This window comes from Rhamphochromis longiceps, linkage group LG12 (genome assembly GCF_057381845.1).
Source record: "Rhamphochromis longiceps isolate RC_006_pf linkage group LG12, R_longiceps_female_GT1.1, whole genome shotgun sequence".
NCBI lineage: Eukaryota > Metazoa > Chordata > Actinopteri > Cichliformes > Cichlidae > Rhamphochromis > Rhamphochromis longiceps.
Window position 1 is genome coordinate 35,562,906 of NC_140568.1, and position 18,284 is coordinate 35,581,189.

Here is an 18,284-nt window from a genome sequence, read left to right on the forward strand (position 1 = left end):
GAGACATACTGTTATCGGAAATTCAAGCAGAACCCAAATGCAGACAAAAAAGGCTGACTGCAAGGTTGGAAAGTGATAAGCTTTCTTTTTTTTAAAGTACAGAATAGATAATAACATGTTTATGGAAGGTTAAGCTGACTTATATCACCAGATGATTATTCAGCGACGTGTTACACGTCCGAGGATGCTACAGGAATGTGTTACGAGGTCAGTGAGGGAGGAACAAACCGATAACAAGCAACAAGGTAAGCACTGAATAAGAACACAGAATATTAAACAAATAATGAACCAAGCAGCAGCTGCTGGGGCTGAAAAAGTGAAGCCATTCAGTTGAAGTGTCAAAAACTGCAGTTCCTCTGGGTACATGGCTGAATCTAAAAATGAGTCAGTTTCTGTTTCCGTTTTGCTTGGTGAAATTCTGCTGCTGCATTAGTATGTTACTTAGCACTAATTAGCAGTTATTTAGTGTTTGTGGATTGTGGAATGTTCTAACCTTAGCTGATTACGCCATTAATTACATTGTTCATTTATATTCACTGTGAAAGGAGACACATGAGCAAAGTTTTCAAACAATTTAATCCCACAATAGAACAAGGAACTATAGACAATGATATAGAAGAGTACGAGAAAAGAGAAGGAAATTAACCCATTAAATTTGATAAAGTTTTAATAATGCGTCGGGTAGGTTCCTCCGGGAAAATTTGTAGACATATAAATAACCACGAAGGGACTCGAACCCTCAATCTTCTGATCCGAAGTCAGACGCCTTATCCATTAGGCCACGTGGTCGTCTTTGGGTCATGGGCTCTTCAATTAGAACACGTGGTCATTAACACAAAAACAAAGGACGGCTGACTGTAACACCTCTAGCTATTGTGTGTTTATATATATTAATGCATTTCATGCCTCTACAAGAGAATTCTTTTTTTTAATACACTGTCTTATATTTTATATTTGAATGCTCTCTTTTTACCGCAACTAAGTCAGTTCCTGCAAGAGCTGAGCTGATAGCCTGAGCATGGTTGCTCCATCCCTTTAGTGCTGCATTTTTCCTGTTTGTCTTTAGTCTCCCCAGGAAGAGGACAGGAAGTTGATTGGGGAAAAGGATGTTTGAGCTTTCTCAGCTGTGTTTCAGGTGATCTAAAACCAAAGTGACTGTCCTTTGGTCCACATGGCAAATGTCACCTTTCCTTCAGGCAGAAGTAGCCAGGCTTTGTTTACCATGCAGTTATTGTGAAATTCCTCTCCTGTGTATTATAGCACTGAAGAAAACACCAGGAGCTCAAAGTGCATGCATTAACCTTAATGAGGTCTGTCGTCTGTGTGTTTGCATTCTGGTTAGATCTACATGTGTGTGATAGTGCATGACCCCAGAATGAACTCTACACTCCATATAAACCCTCTCAGTTTATCTCATTCACTTTACACTTGCAGCCTATGTTGGCATCTCTAAACACGTGGTGACATTTGTAAAATCAACATTAAAAGGATAATACTTCAAAAGTAACTGGTAACATTTTTTAACATTCTGAATGTTCACAGGTTTGTGGTTGTATGTGTGAATGTGTGCTGAAAGATTTTTTTTTGCTGCACATGAAGATCCAGTGTTACTCGCTCTGCCACTATTTTCAGTCTTTCGTTCCAGTTAAACATTTGGTAACTTTTTTTACTCATGACTTCGAGATATTTCTGTCATTTACAAGCAGTACCTCTACAGGAATGGAAAATAAAGCCAATGCGGACATGCCAGAAACTACTTCCTCTAGAGGTGTTCAAGCATGCTAACAGATGCAGCTGGTCTGCTAGCCCTGATCTCTGATAACTGGACTCACTGAACTGGATCCCCATTTCAGATCATCTCGTTTTGGAGCAGTTTCTTTGAATTATCTGACATCTGATATGACTTGCTGTGAGTCAGCCTGTCTAAAACATTTGCATTTTATTTTGGTTTGTTTCTGTTTCAAATGACATAAAACTTTGTATAAATATAAACTTGTAGTGTTTCACTAAACAGGGTGGATCAGTTACATTCTGTGGATTTCCAAAGAAGCCAGAACATTTATGACAATCAAGTTTTTTTTTACATGTTGTTACTACTTGAGTATTTTGACTATTGTTTCTTCTCCATGCAGCTAGGAAGATGGCAAAGTTAGACTAATTCAGTAGGCATTCCAGTAATGCCTATTACTTTTCCCCCCCAACCCTTTAAAATGTTTTAAAATGTTAGCAACTTACTAATTGGCCATTATCAATTATAATAATCCCCATATTCACACATATCACACAACAACTGTATTCATTTGCATTATCTGGGAAGCTTTCTGTTAATCGTTAATTAGAAAAGGGTGTTTATTTTCTGTATCTGTGGAAGTGATTAGAACTGTTAATCGCCATTCAACGGCATGATAAGGACTGAAGCACTGGTTGTGTATTGACCTACAGCTACACTAGCAGATAGGAGTGACAGGGTCTAAGTACCTGATTCAACTTCAAACTAAAGTGGCCCCTTTCATGACAAAAGGCTTTTCTGAATAGAGCTTTGACACCTTATTGTGTGTTTGTTTGCATTCTTGGACAAGCTAAGACATCTTCCTGCAATACTGGCTCCCGAAGTGGATCCAAAGGGTTGTGAAGTCCAAGTCTGTGACTGAATTGCTCTCAAACAATAATTTCTGATGTCATTCAGTGTGTTTAAGGGTCTCCCCATTGTAAATGAATGAATAAAATGCTGAATGAAGTTCAGTTTCCTGACTCGTTATCCCACCTAAGCAGCTGTGAGTGTAACTTTATTTCCTTACTATGTTTCTTTTGTTGCATACATGGGGCTTTCACAGTAAAGATGGATGTAATGCTAAAGTAATGCTTTAATCATGTAAGAACATTTCCTTCTGGGCATGCAGAAAGCTCAGCTAGTCCCCTTTCCGCATGCCCAGAAGGAAAGCTGCAAATAGCTGATCCTTTTCGCACTGCTTTTTTTTTTTTTAGCACCATCTGTTTGTTGAAGTGTGTGTTCGTGTGTGAAATGTGGGGATCATTCATATGCAGAGATCGGCAGCAGCAGGCTGTCTAACTGTGCTGTCTAGCTCCCCCTGAAAGGTCCTGCAGCTCTCTCTAAACTTCAGATGACATCCTGACATCAAACACTCTTCGCATTTTCACACATAGGTGTGTTGATGTTTGAATCACTGGGTATGAATGCTACACTACAGGATCACGTTTGCCTGCACGAGCAAAGTCATTGTAAAGACATCCTGTTTGTGTGGGCTTCTTGTGTATCATGGGAAATACCCTAGACCAAGATGTGTGTAAAACAGTGATTTTCTTTGGTAACTTGAGGAGGGGGGCAATAAACCTAATTATGGATTATTTCAAGGGTTATCTTTTCAGATTAGGGTGTGTTTATTATCTAATAAAAATAAGCCTTGGGTAAATTTGAGCCTATGCTTCAGTGTTCGCTTTCAGTTTTGAAGGAAACATTGATGTTTGATAGCATGGCTTCAGGCAAGTAAATTTTTTCTTTGCAACTGTTGGCATGATTCAGCTTGCATTGAAGATTGTGTTATTTCAGACCCATTTTACAAGCATCTTGGAGAAGATCCATCTGAAGTGGACTATGTTCCTGTTGCTTTTGAGACATAGTCCACTTCAGAGTCTTCATGTGTGAAGCATGGTCGGACAAGCTTCACTTTTTAAGGATGTGAAGCCTTCATAGACATGTCAGGAAGTCTGAAAATCTGCAAACCTGTGGTTTAAGTTCTTCCCCTAACCTGAAGTTACCCAAAACGCATATAATGCTACATTAAAATGCAGCACAGGTGTTTGGAAGAGATCCACTATCTATGGCTTACTCATGGCATAAGAAGTTTTTACAAACGGTCACGTTAAAAGAATTGATTTGATGAGCACTACATGGTCACACCTAAAACATGCCTGTAACTGCAAATTTATTGACTAATAGTTCTGATCTGAGATAATTGTGGGTAGAATAGCATGTCATCTTTGGTAAAGATGTGCTGTTGGATAATGGTGATCTCGCAATTTGCAGAAGAATGTAGCTACCTTGCAAGGCAAAAGCTTCACCCTATAATACACCACTGAGATGTTTCTCAACAGTAGAGCTCCTATTTTGCTTTGCTTGTTCAAGCCCCCCACATTGCAAATGCACGTATATGTGCACACAGCTGCTGCAACACAGTTTCTCACCAATAGTGTTGCACAATTTCTGTGGCATCTGGCACTGCATCAAAATACAGCACTGTGCCAGTAGAAGTAGGTCAGAAGAAGGCTACAAGCTAGTTCACATGCAAGTAAACAATGCAGGTTTCAACTGGCAGGAAAACCAGATTTCCAAATATTGTATAAGAATTGGGCATTTTTTAAGGGCACCTTTAGCCAAGGATAATTAGAATCTTATTAAATTATCATCACCACCAAAAAACAGAAAAACACTGTTTGAGTAGCTACTACTGTAATCTAGATGTGTGTGTAGTTTTTTTCTGACTGCAATCTTTTGCTACCCACCCCCAAACCCACCCCTACCAGAAAAACAAGGAAGAAAGAAAAAGCCAAACAACAAACACCGCAAGAAGCCTTTTTGATAGTCCACCTATCATAAATCAATTCTCAAAAAGGATGAAGAGACTGACAACAGATTCCTTACAAAGTTCATAAAACAATAAAAATATATTTTTATATAATTTATATATTTATAAAAAGGCAGGCAGGTTGATGGGCATCGATATCAACATATCAGGACATTTTTTTGTTTGAAATGTGTTTTTTATTTTAGTTTTCATCGCACATGTAAAGTATTATTTGTTAAAGAGTAAACAGCTGTTATGTTGTTTGTTATTCGGATACTAGCTTGCCATCTGTTTTTCGTACGTAGTAATGTCAAGTCATTGTGGTCTCAAGTGTTCATCATCTGCAATATAAAATGATCATATTTCCATTGTTAAAAGGTCCCCCAAAAACAACAAAACAATGCGCTCAAGAACATCTTGACAGCAGCTGACGTCTTTGCTGTGCTGTTGTTATATGCTCTGTTCACAATGTGAACTAAAAGTTTAACGACCGAGGACAAAGGTTTTACTCTGAAACAGTGCCCAGTGATTCATTGTTGAACTTCTTTCTCGAGCAGTCACGCTACATTTTTCTGTAAGTTTTGAGATTAAAAAAAAAAGGTTCTGTGGGGAAATAACTGATCACAGCCACTTTCCCACCACGCACTCCAGCTAGATATAACACAAAGTCCCTTTGTTTGACCAAGTGCCACATATTCAATGGCTAAAATTCAGAGGGAGCACGGTGTCACAGCTCCCGGATTAGGGTCATTTCAAAAGTTGGATGGAGGAGCGAGAGGGTTAAGGGGGTTAAGGTTAGAATTGGCATGGGGGGTTGGCTCAACTACACAGAGCAGGAATGCGTATATGCCTACAAATGAATTTAGCCTGAATGCTGTTTTTATGGTTCCTTGGTAGTGTTTTCCTAGTGATTAGCTTCCTTGCCATTACTGATCTCTCTGACACATGGTCAGTCACGTTTGAGTGCCTGATAGGGCAGATGAGAGAGAGGTTGTCTGTGAAACAAGAGAACAGGGGGCATCACACTGCCTTAATCTAAAGATTAATGTGATTTTTTATTTTTTTATTATTATTTTATTACTTAATCAGAGTTTCAGGGAAATAAGTAACTGTTTGTACTGGATGTATGATGAAACAAGACGGGCATATAATAGTGAGTAAATATTCAGGTATGAACTGATCAACGTTTGCACATGCCACAATGATTGTTGCTTATGAGAATGGCATGTCTTTGTAGTGAATGTAGGTTCTCAGCCACACCAACACACACGAAATCTCAATGTCAATGAACTGGAGTAACCCTCTTTCAAGGTGAGGCCATACCTCTCAGCCAATCACAGTGGGTCTAGGATCAGGCACCCTGGACTCAGCCAATCAACACGCTTGTGTTTTTTTCTCCCCCACTTTTCTCTGGTTCTTTGTCATTCTTTTAGAAATAGTATTTTATGACTAACAACTAAACGCCCTAGCGGAAATCGTTACCATTTTGTTGGTGTCTGCCACTCAGGCAGTTTTTTTTCTCCTTGTTCTTATGCCTCTTAAGCTTGCATGCCATTGTATGGTCTCTGCTACTCATTCATTGACAAAGTAGACAATACAAAGGGGAAATCCCTAAGTCTGTTGCTGATGACCATGTCTGTGTTTTCAGTGGACAGACATTTATCCCATTTGATCATTTCGTTTTTGGAGAAGTTTGGGAGCTGTGTGTGAGTGCGAGTGTACAGAGGCATGTGTGCAGACGTCCTTAGTAAAGTGTAATTTGAGGCTGGGACACCGTCATCTGACATCAGCCGTTGCATAAACCATGTCAAGTAAAGACACGACTGCTTCTTACTCTGCACAGATTCCCACAGAATACCATAACATGCAGTGAAAGCTCAGGTGGTCTGTTCCCATATGTCAGGATGATGGGAATGTTGTAAGATGAGCTCCTCCTAATAATAAGTCATTGTTTTAGTTGAAGGAGCTCTTTGGGATAAAATAATGTTTTTGTAATAAGTATTTTAATCTGATACAGATGCAAGAACCTGTGGTGGGGAAAAATAAGAACATAGAAAAAGCCGAGTCTGGTTTACTTAATGAGATTTGCAAGATATACATTTGCCTTAAAGCTTTACAATTTGAAAAATACATCTTGCATTTGCTTGTATTCATTCATAGTTTACTTTTTAAGCATACTGTATAACCTCTGGTAATTGTGATCTTTTCCAAAAAGACCACAATTACTTTTCCAAAAGTCTACATCCTATTTTCATTTAAGTTAACTACAATGTTTTTTCCACACCTTTTTATTTAATCCCCCCCCCTCCCCCCGCAGTTTTAGTAAACTATAATGACCTTGGTGTACTGCTTGGGTGAGTGATTTCTTTTTTTTTTTAGTTTTTTTTTTTTTTTTTTAAGTGAAATCTAATCTGATGAAATTCTTCAACTCGGGATGCACTGTTGGATACTCTGGTCATGGATGAGCACAGTAGAGAAAGAGATAATGCTACAGGGTAGAAAACTGAAGCCTGCAATAAAGTGCCAAAAAATGCAGGCTTTATAGTTTTTCTCCAAAGCTAGTCAAGCATTGAAGGTTCCCATGTTACAGAAGCTTTACAGCAGAAATAAACAAAATCTGATAATAATAGTAATTTTAAAAAAGGGTCTTTGGTCTCTGTATCTTATTTCCATTTCATGACAACTGTACTGCTGCAAGTGAAATAAATTTTTATACACTGTTTCAACTGTATTTCAGCTTTGATTTATGCATAATAATAGAAGGCATCTGACCTTTGAGTGACAGATGGGTATTGTTTTGTCTTGCCAGTTCCAACCATGATCTACAGACTCCTCCAATTTGGACATTCCTTTGAAACTCATTTCTTAAAAAACTGCATGTGCTGGCTGCCGGCAGAGCCCACGGGCACGTCACTGCAGCCCCCTCTGGCTTCTGCCCCATGGCTGCTGGGTGATCTGGGGCTCTCCTCAGCTCTTCCCAGGAGGGTGATGCCCCTCTGGTGGTCCTTCTTGGGCTCTCACACTCTGGGGCCTCTGGATGTCTGGGGACTCTCAAGGCCTGGAGTTCCCTACCCCTGCTCTAGCAGATACATGGAGAAACCTTTTGAATACAAGCACGCTGATCCACATGGGTGTGCACACAGGTGTTCACTGTTCATAGACACAAACTACATTTTTCTTGGCTGCTACCTCAAAGCACATTGTGCGCTGTCAGTCTTGCGCGCTGCACAACAACATTCAATATTAAGTATTTACTGTTATTTACACTTAGCAAGATTAATGCAATGGTGTTGCATTAATTTTGATAGAACAGTGGCAGTATAATGCCCTCGTAAGTGGATATCAGGTCCTTGTAAAGAAAAATTAAGTATTTTGGTCTAGACATCCCAAAATGTGATGTCCACATATGTGGACGCCAGGTCCTAGGAGGTTAAGACATTCTGGGACAGTGAGAAAATGCTTGAGGAATGGAGAAGGAGTGTACTGGTACCAGTTTTTGAGAACAAGGGAGATGTGCAGAGCTGTAGTAACTACAAGAGGATAAAGTTGATGAGCCATACCATAGGCCATAAGGGGAAGTCTTTTTAAAACTAGGCTAAGAAGAGTGCTGACAAGCAGTAAGCAGCAGTATGGCTTCATGCTATAGATGTGACGTTTGGCTTGAGAGTGTTGATTGTAAAGTAAGAGAAGATCAAAGGGAGTTATGCTGTGACTTTGTGTATCTGTTTAGAGAGCGCATTTGATAGCGTGCCAAGAGAGGAACGGTGGGAATGCATGAGGAAGTCTCGAGTTGCAGAGAAGTTTGTGAGGTTGTGCAGGACATGTATGAGGTCAGTGAGACAGTGGCTTACGTCAGGGATGTGCTCTGAGTCCCTGCTTATTTCCAATGATCATGGACAAATTGACTGGGGAGATCAGGCAGGGTGGATTATGTGGGTTATGATGTTTGCAGATGACCTGTAGTAAGAGCAGCTGGAAGAGGGCTTGGAGAGGTGGAGATATACTCTGGAGAGAAGAGCAATGAAAGTCAGGAGAAACACGACAGAATATGTGTGCCTGAATGAAAGTTTCTCTGAAGCAGCAAAGGTAAGGAAGGTGGATTAGTTGCCAGGCAGGAGGAAAAAAGAGAAACACCACAGATAAGAGAAATGAATGTAGTGAAGGAAGAAATGCAGAGGGTTGTTGTAAGGGTGAGATGGAGTCAGAGGTTGCCACATTTTCTGCTTCATCCCTATTCCTTTTCACTTTTGATGTGTATGTCATACCATAAATAGTTGGTGTCAGAAGGAAATGGGTTTTTAATTAAGAAAAATATCACTGTAAAACTCCATATATATGTTTGTTTTTTGGTGTCTTTTCTTCTTTGATAATTCAAAGTCATCATTACAAAATACCCATTTACAAAAATATTAGTGTATGTAAAATGCGGCTCTAAAATACGTTGTGAATATTGATGAAGAAGATTCACTGGAAAGCAAACAATGAGCTTTAATTCATCTTCAAAACTTCAGCTTTTCATGTCAAGACAGCTCCAAAAATGCCACTCTTCCATGAGTTCCAAAACTGCAGTGTCTGCCCTCCTAGAAATGCCTTAGGTTAAACTGATAATTCATTTTGAGTCTCGTAAAAAAAATTTAATAAGACAACAGATAAGACAGCAAATTCCACAGTTTTTATAGGGTAGGTACTCAGTGTGTCTGTGCTCCATAAACAAGGTTTGAGTTTTGTGTGTTCATGATTTATTTTTGGGTTTATGAAGTCATTTATGTTCTACTTCTATATCCTTTCATCCTTTGAGTATATGAGTATAGTACTATTTCCCAGCACTTCTGAGTTTTGCTAATTGCGTTTCTAGTTCTCAGTTCTTGGTTAATGTGAATTCTCTTTTGTGTCCAGACTGTCCTGGTCTTATCTCTGCGGTTGACCCTTGTGTCTCCTGTATGAAGTCAGTCTTGTCTCTGTGTGTTTTACTTTCTGTCTTTGTGTCAAGTCTGCATTTCTGTTCCTGTGTTCTGTTACTTCCTATTGTATTTTGGCAGTCGGTAATTAGATTCTGTTCACCTGTGTCTTGTTTTCCCCAACTGTGTCTTCTCTCTTTAAATACCTCATGCACATATTTAACCCTCAGTTGTCTCAGGTTTTTCTTGTGTCCCGGTATTCTGGTTTCCCCTTTAATTTCCTAGTGTGTCTTCAGCCCAGCTTTATTTTGATAAGTTCCAGCAATAAAGATTCTGAGTTTAGTTCTGCTTTGGAGTCCTGAATTTGGGTCCACACCCTGTCTGTCTTTGGACTTTTAATGACCTGGCTGATGGGTATATATAAAAGAACAAAAGCCTGAGTGAGCAGCACCAAGAATTGTGTTTATAATGGCAAAAACACATTTTGATCATGAGTTTCCCCCATGTTCCTATGCTTCTGATTAAGGCAAGCAGCCCAGGAAATACGGGATGATAGTGATTAATTTTTGGGGGGAGAAATTTAGAGCAGATGTTTTTTTCTTCTTTAATTCAGTGATAATTGTTACCATTTTATCATCAAAGGTACCCTTTACATGGCCTTTTCTTTCTTGTTTGATCTGCTGTGAAACCAACAAATAAGATTAAGTTCTTGTGAAACTGATACTAATACTAATCTTGTTTTTTGGCTGTTGGGCTATTGCTCATCCGTTATGGACTAATAAGAATTACTGTTGGTAAAATATATGACCTCACTTCACGATAAGAGGATGTTTGGAAAGACAGTCGTTTCTTTGGGAGAACAGAAAACCTTGTATCTAACATCCCTTAGTAAATTACTTTATTTTACATCTGTTTAAATTCCTCGCACAGAACAGTCTGAACAGACAGCCTCTTTTAAAATGTCCTAAATCAGTTATTAATTAGTTTGAGACAAAAACACAACCTCAGGGGTCACAAGCTAGTCTACTCCTCATGCTGGTCTCAAGCCTGACTCAATGAGTTGGTTGTGTCAGGAAAGGCATCTGGGTAGAGGTCACCATGCACATCAGTCCACTGTGGTGACTCCTTGGGAAATAAGGGAGCAGCTGAAAATAGCCATCTGTCTCTGTCTGCTGATTCACATGTAATATTTGTTAATGTGTTTTTTAGTTCATATGTTTGCTGTGAGGATTTATGCAAGTGAGTTTCTATTGCATTTTGTGAAATTTAGCCTCAATAGCTTAACTTTCTTTTTATGACATTTCTACTAAATAAATACAGTGTCCTACCCTTTATATGTCAGTTTTGATCAACCTTCATAAACAGACTCACACTTGCTACTTCATTGTGTACACATGTTAAAAACTGATTGTTAATGCAAATATCCAATCAGCCAATCACATGACCATGAGCTGGAGTTCTCGGGGTGAAACTAAATGCCTTGTTGATGTCAGAAGAAAATGGCCAGACTGCTTCGGCCTGATGGGATGGTTACAGCAATTCAAATAACTGCTTGAATAACCAAGAAGAGCATCTGTAAATGACTCTATGGCGTGGTGTGGTTTGTGGCTCAGCTGCAGGGGAGGGGTGGAGCAGTGGGTTGAGGGTGTGGTGTCTGACTCACACACCTGACCCCATCATCTAATCATGTCTCCCCTGTCAAAGATGTTGCTGGCACCTGAGAGGGTTGTGTTATGTCCGCCACAGAAGAGGAGCAGCTGGAAAGCTGCACGTTGGAAAGCCAGTCAATAAAAATGTGTAAACCTGCAACGCTGCTGTTGTCGGGTCCTTTCCCACAGACTCTAAAGGACAACACTGACTTTCCCATAGTTATCCCGACAATAAAACTGGTTCTGGGCTGGATCTGGATCAACTGTGTGAAACCCAGTTCTACCAAAGTGTACCTAATAACGTGGTTAGGCAGAGCATTTGTGTAGCTTTTTGTCCTATAGTCTAGCATTGCATAGTGTAGTTTAGTATAGTTGCTGTGATGTAAGAACCACAAGGCATTTTACTGACTCATTACAAATTCCCCCATAATTTAAGAGTAATTATATAGTAATTGTTAGAAAACAACACTATATATTGTAAGGTCTGTTATGTTATGTTCACTCAGAAGGACGCTGAAACAAAGTGTAAAACTAACTGTACAAACCTAAATAAACAATAGGAAGGTGGAGCCATACATTAAATACATTAACATCCACATGCTAAGGATTTTGCCTTTTATAGATGGATTTAGTGCCCCTGCGGACTGTCTTCCCCAAGAGAAAAAAAAACGTGATTCATTGGTATTAAAAGATTAACAGTAAATCCTCATTCCACAGCAGGGCAGCTCTGATGAAAAGTGACGCTCCCTTTGAGGTTGGTTTTGTCTGCTGCTGCAGTGAGCTCAGCTGAGACAGTGTAATGTATTTGATCTACTGTACAAATCAATCTTCAAATCATATGATTCAAACCATGTGACTTCAAAGCCAAATACCTTCACATACAATACAAGGACTCGGCTCAGCAACAACACGATGGCCGAAATCTTTACAATAAAACACCAAAAAGCATTTTCCAAAATGCTTGTTTGATTGTTTGTTTGTTTGTTTTTAATATAGAACAATGTGATGCATGTGTTATTTAACTTGCCTACCAATGCTGATTATATTAAAGTAGAAAACTAAAGGGTCTTTTAGGTGTCATGTTTGATTGTGTTATGCAGGCAAAGAGGTGTGGTAATCATGTAAGCAGTGAACAGGTCATGTGCACACAGCTATTAAAAGAAGTGACTGGTCTTAAATAACCCAAGCACTGTTGTATAACTATATAGCAAACTTGTGGCATCAGTGACATTATTCTACGAGTGACCAACAGTTAGAAAGCTGATACGGCTGATGTGTGGATACACACCCACTTAGATAAGTCCAACTGCAGCTTGTCTTCCCAAAACAATAAGTATATAAATCTAGAAAATACCCAAAAACCTTCAAAAGAAAAACCATGAGTATTGCCACAGTCAAAAATAATGATTTTGCCATGTAGTTTGATTATAAACAAAACTAACTGCTTTATCATATCCATATGTCATTTGTGACTTTAACTGTATAAACCGATCCCAGACGTTGTCTGAGAAATAAGGCCAAATCAGAATGTTGATTCTTAACATTCAGAGCTTATATCCTTTTGTAACATGAAAGAATTACATAAGTCCCATTGTCTGCAGATTATGGTTGTTTTTCTACGTTCCTTCAGCTAGAAGGGTATTTTTGTGGCTCCGTCACACTTGTCTGGCTCATTCCCACGAGAACTTGTGAGCCTACACTTCTGACACCATAAAATATGGGAACACAAGAAACGACCAGCTTCAGAGGCTCTTTGTGTGGCACTGTGTGTCCCAACAGAGTGAATCTGTGTTTTTAATCAAATACAATTCAATTAACCCTCTCAGGCTCAAATTAAACTTTTTGTTGCTAATGCACAACCAAGTCCTGCAGTGGTACTTCTGACTAAACAAACTCATAAAATATGTATGTGGGGTAATCAGGTTGTTAGTTTTTAACTGTTGGAAATCGGCAGAAATCGAAAGAAAGAAGCATGTGTGTTCTGGAGAAGACCAGTTTCACTGAAATATATTGCCTTACTGATGCAAATCTAGAAAGGTCAAGATCTGCACTTGTACTTCCTTCTTCAAAGAGGTTAAGACCTGGTTAAATTTAAGATGATTAAGATTAGAATTCCACTAAGGTTAAAAAGTTTTTAGTTGGACCTGTAGTTGCAGTGGTGCGGTAAAGGCTTAATCTTAGTCAACCTAAAAGGCTTGTGTGTGTATTTAGACTCTTCAGAATAGAACAGAATAGAATAGTCATTTATTGTGATTGATATTGTCAAGTTGTTTGCAGTCCGAATAGCTTAAAAATGTTTTTGAGTCTGGAGGTGTTTCATCAAAAGAAAAATTAGCTCCAAAGTTTATCAGATGCAGCATAACGGAACGTGATGATGCTGCACGACAATAATCATAAGCATCAAAATAAAACTATTGCATGATGGCGGTTAGACCGCAAACATGAACAAAAACAAACCTAAATCAATTAGCTGTTCATATTAGATGTCATAAAAATATGGCTGAGATTAAACAGATTTGTAGAGATTCAAAATTCCTTGTGAATGTTGCACACGTCTCATCTGTAGTTACTGGAAGCGGTTTGCGGCCAGAAGAGCTAAAACCAGTTTTCAAATTCAAGGGTTCACTTACTTTTATCAGCAACACTGGTGATGGTGTGTTCAGTAAAGACTTGAAGGATTATGTGTAAAGAGTATTTGATTTAAATGTATTTGTGTTAATCCTACAGCATCATGCTTTGGTTGCTCTTAATATGACTAACTGATATGAAGAAAGATAAAGTCTACATCATTTCTGCAGGCTCCCATTGACATTTTAAATAACTAATAAAGTTACTGTTTGAAATCTGGACTCAGTGTGTCCTTGTGTAACAATTGTTGTTTATTTATACATGTTTGCTTAATGGCTGTGTGTGTTTTGCTGACTGTACAATAATTTGCTGATCTGCGATAATAAAGATATCACTGATCCTTGACCCATGACATTATGATGAAGTTGCTGCAGAGAAACAGTTGAAACATGGGACTTTACCCAGAAGCACATGTGGTGGTTGGGATTTCTGTTCAGTGTTAAACCAAAACTAAAGGCTCAGATATTTTTAGACTCCTACATTTTTCTCTCCTTTTCCTTATTTTAGGTTTTCATTCACAGTTTGGCTAGATTTAGACAACAAAAGTATTTCTTTTGATTTGGGATAATATCAAGGTTTAGATTAAATTAGACTCTTGCACAAGCCACCATGTGTTAAGTATTACGCACGCAGGACTAGTGTTGATTCCAGTCATTTGTAAAAGATTTCAAATGTCATTAATGATATTAACTTCAACAGAACAAATGTTATGTAGCAGATGTAACAGCTATGTTTGTAACTACCAGTCACAGATGTCAGTGAAATAAAACAGATTTTTCTTACTTCATGAGAATTCTGCTCATGAGAGAGTCGTTCCCCTGGTAACACTAATCCTGTGTGAGTAAGGTTCAGAAATATTTCTATCAGAAAGGATATGAGGCAGATAACCTTGAAGGTTAACTACACTGACTCACAAAGCTCTGAATAACATACATTATGAGCTGTAGGAACAACATTAACACGCATATTGTTAGCTTAAATGTGTGTTTGTGTGTATGTGTGTTTTACACAGATCACATTACATTTATGTTCCATATTCTACTCGGGTCTGGTTTAATAATTGAATCCTTATAAAGGCAACATTTGAATTGAGAGATGTTTTCAGGCAAGTGCTTCATCATATCGAAACATTGCCTTTTAAAGAATGTTTTATGAATGTTTTGTGAATTATTGATGAGACTTGTGGAACATTGGACATGCTTACTACAAGTACTGTGCAGAAATGTACTATAAAAGTACCAGTCCATTTACATTCATGTTTTGGAAGCAGTAGCATTAGAACCTGTTGGGATTGGTTATGGCTAAATTTGGCTGCATGTTAAGCCGATTTTTATCAGTTTTTATGTTAAGCCACACCAACTAATCCTGGAAGACAGATATAGTGATCTAAGTTAACCAGTTCAATTCAATTCACTTCAATTCAATTCAATTCAATTCAATTCAATTCAATTCAATTCAATTCAGTTCAGTTCAGTTCAGTTCAGTTCAGTTCAATTCAATTTATATGGCAAAAATTCATAACAACAGCTTTCTCAAAGCGCTTTATATTGTAGGGTAAAGATGCTACAATATTAGAAAGAAACCCAAACAATCATACAACCCCTGCAAGAACCTGGAGACAGTGGGAAGGAAAAACTCCCTTTTAACAGGAAGAAACCTTTGGCAGAACCACGTTCAGGGAGAGGCAGCCATCTGCCATTGCAGTTTGGGAATGAGGGGGAACAGAAGACAGCAGGGAGAGAACTCTTTAAACGAGAAAAGAAAATGGAACTTTACGAAGATGCGCAAATCAGCAGAAATAAGCATACAACAGATATAACTTCCTGGTTCATTAGAACGCTTGAAACAGCTTTGCTGACACTGAGCTTTAACAGTAAATGACCTCTGATGTTGGATTTCCCCTTAAAAAAGAAAGGCCTGCAATTTAGTCATTAAGATGTTTCACTGTAAAACTGATCCAGTCCCATTGTTTATTATATCTTTCCATTGTTCAAGATCCTGTTTGCAAGATGATTTGGCACTACTTCAGAAGTCGTGGCAAATATGTGACATTCAGACACAGCCGATTATTATTTTCTTTCCAAAGGGAGTTTCCATGAGAAAAGGGGATGAGAACTGAAGCTGATTCGGCTCACAGTTGACGAGGTCGGAAGAGTTCATTGATGTCCATTCCAACGCCGCTGGCTCACCGGTCTCTCCATTTTTGCTTATGTTGGCACTTAGTGGTACACTGAAAAAAAGAGATTGGCCAGCTCTTGGATTTATGTAAGCATCTTGCGTGTATTTAACACATGTGCCTCATGCTTTAAAGTTAAGTGTAACTATATAGTGTAGAAACTACATGATATGCAGAGAGGGTAGATTAAATTGTTTATATCATGTTTGAGTGAAGTAAGTCAATAATATAGCAATGTTAAATCTCGCGACACCGCACGGTATTTCAGTTTCGCGCGCTTTGGATCGTGGTTTCAGGAAGGCATCCCCCTCAGTCAAGTCGAGCAGCCTCCTCTACTTTTCTTGGTAAATAAATTTGGTGGTTGTTACATTAAAAAAGTCTAACTTGTAATTTGAACACAATAATTTCATGTTTCTATGAACCTAATTAAATCATGAAGGATCTGTAACAAATTCAACAACTTAATTTGTTCTTGTTTAGATTACATGATACAATCTAGTAAGAGTGGTTAGTTGCTGAACTCATGAAATTCACAAGATCGCACGAGATGTCAAACTTCAGGAAAATCACTGGAGTTATAAGAGGCAGACAACTACACACACACACTATGTGTATGCTATTGCTATTTATTGTGGTTTAACCTGTCAACGACAAAGGCATGGATTGGTGGCGGTTAATGCTGTTGCTTCACATTAAGAAGGTCCTGTGTTCAAATCCACAATCTCGGCTAGTTTGCAGGTTTCTCTCTGGGCATTCTGGTTTCCTCCCACAGTTAAAAGTCATGCAGTTATTAGAGTTAGGTTAATTGGTGATTCTAAATTACCTGTGAATGTAAGTGGCCAATGGTTGTTTGTCTCTGTGATAACCAAGTAACTTATCACTTCAGGGTTATTTCCCTGCAACCAGGATAAAGATAGGAGGATTAGCTGTTGTAGATCCATTTGATTTTTATAGTAACCAGACTCTAGATTTTGCTGAACATTATGTAATATGAAGACAACATGTAATATTTAAGTGACCTGGGATAAAAGCTATTGAATAGTGTTGAAATAAAATGACAAAATTGTGAAGGATTAAAATATTCCAAGAGCTCAACTTACTTCATCTAAACATGTTTCAATCACGTTTTATGAACACAAAATGCACAGGTTTGTTAATACGGAAAAGTTATATTGATTTAACTCAGTTGTTTAAGTTTCTGCCAAAGCAAAACATTTGTGTGCAACCAATGTACACTATTGAATTAAGTAAATCCAACATGCCCTTTTTGTCATTGTAGGATCATGGTGATAACTGCACATTGTTTACTTAGTAAGTCATCATCTGAGAGGGCAGTGAGGACACAAGTCCAGCTGTGTTGGAGCTCTGCATTAGGACAATGACCCGAAGCCTGACCTGACAATCTTAGTCCGTTTCCGTTTCATATAACTGATGAGTGATGATTCCAGAAATATGTACTGCTCAAAAACAGTTAGGGGAATACTCTGACAATCTAACCTTGACTTCTGGTGGGATTTAGAATAGAGCACTCTGAGGATAGATTATTTTGGTATCCACTGGCCATTGTTATGGGATTTTGTTCTTAACAAACATGCACGGCAGAAAGATTGTCAACTTGATTATTTTGTTCTTCAAAACCCAATTACTGATTTGAGTGTTCTCTTAATTGTTTCCATCAGTATATATATTTTTTTACTACAAATCTGATTACAGAATGGTTTTAGCTAAAATACACAGTGGGACTGAATTGTTGAGGAGCCAAAATATTATATCAAGCAAGAGATGGACATTTAAAGTCTCATCAGTTCCTGAAAAGGAAAAGAGTGCTTTTAAAAGAAGTGATGATGCAGCACAAAATGCCACTTCACAATTTTGTTTAGATGTGCTGCTGGTATTAAATAAAAAGGGAGCATATACTATAAAGTACTGGTCAAAATCCTTGAGCCATGTATTTTCTTAAAAAATGGGAAATAGTTGCAAACATATATCGAAACATCTGCAAACATGAAAACACAGTACATAAGGCAATAACAGAGTTTGCACAAATGTAACAAGCTTAAAAGTCAATATTTGGTATGATGACCATAATTCCATCAATTTTCACAAGCTCTCCATGTGCACCTGACTGAATTACATCTCCAAACAGTAGATAGATCAGTTGAAGGGCCACATGCAGCTTTTAAGCTTTGTGTCAGGTATTTGCTGGATTATTTCCTATTTCTTAAGGACATGACTTTGCAAATAATACAAGTGTTCCCCACTTGTCCAGTTTGCAAAAATTGTTTAAGGACACACTGCACTGCAGCTAATAGCTCTAGCGAAATCAATTTGCTGGTGCAAAAATACTATT

General features: G+C 38.3%; 1 non-coding gene across 1 annotated transcript; it reads right to left on the minus strand.

Annotated features, from left to right (window-relative positions):
- Nucleotides 1–716: 716 nt before the first annotated feature.
- trnar-ucg (transfer RNA arginine (anticodon UCG)) lies at nucleotides 717–789 on the minus strand. Its single transcript has one exon. It is a non-coding gene; the product is annotated as a tRNA-Arg (tRNA).
- Nucleotides 790–18,284: the final 17,495 nt, after the last annotated feature.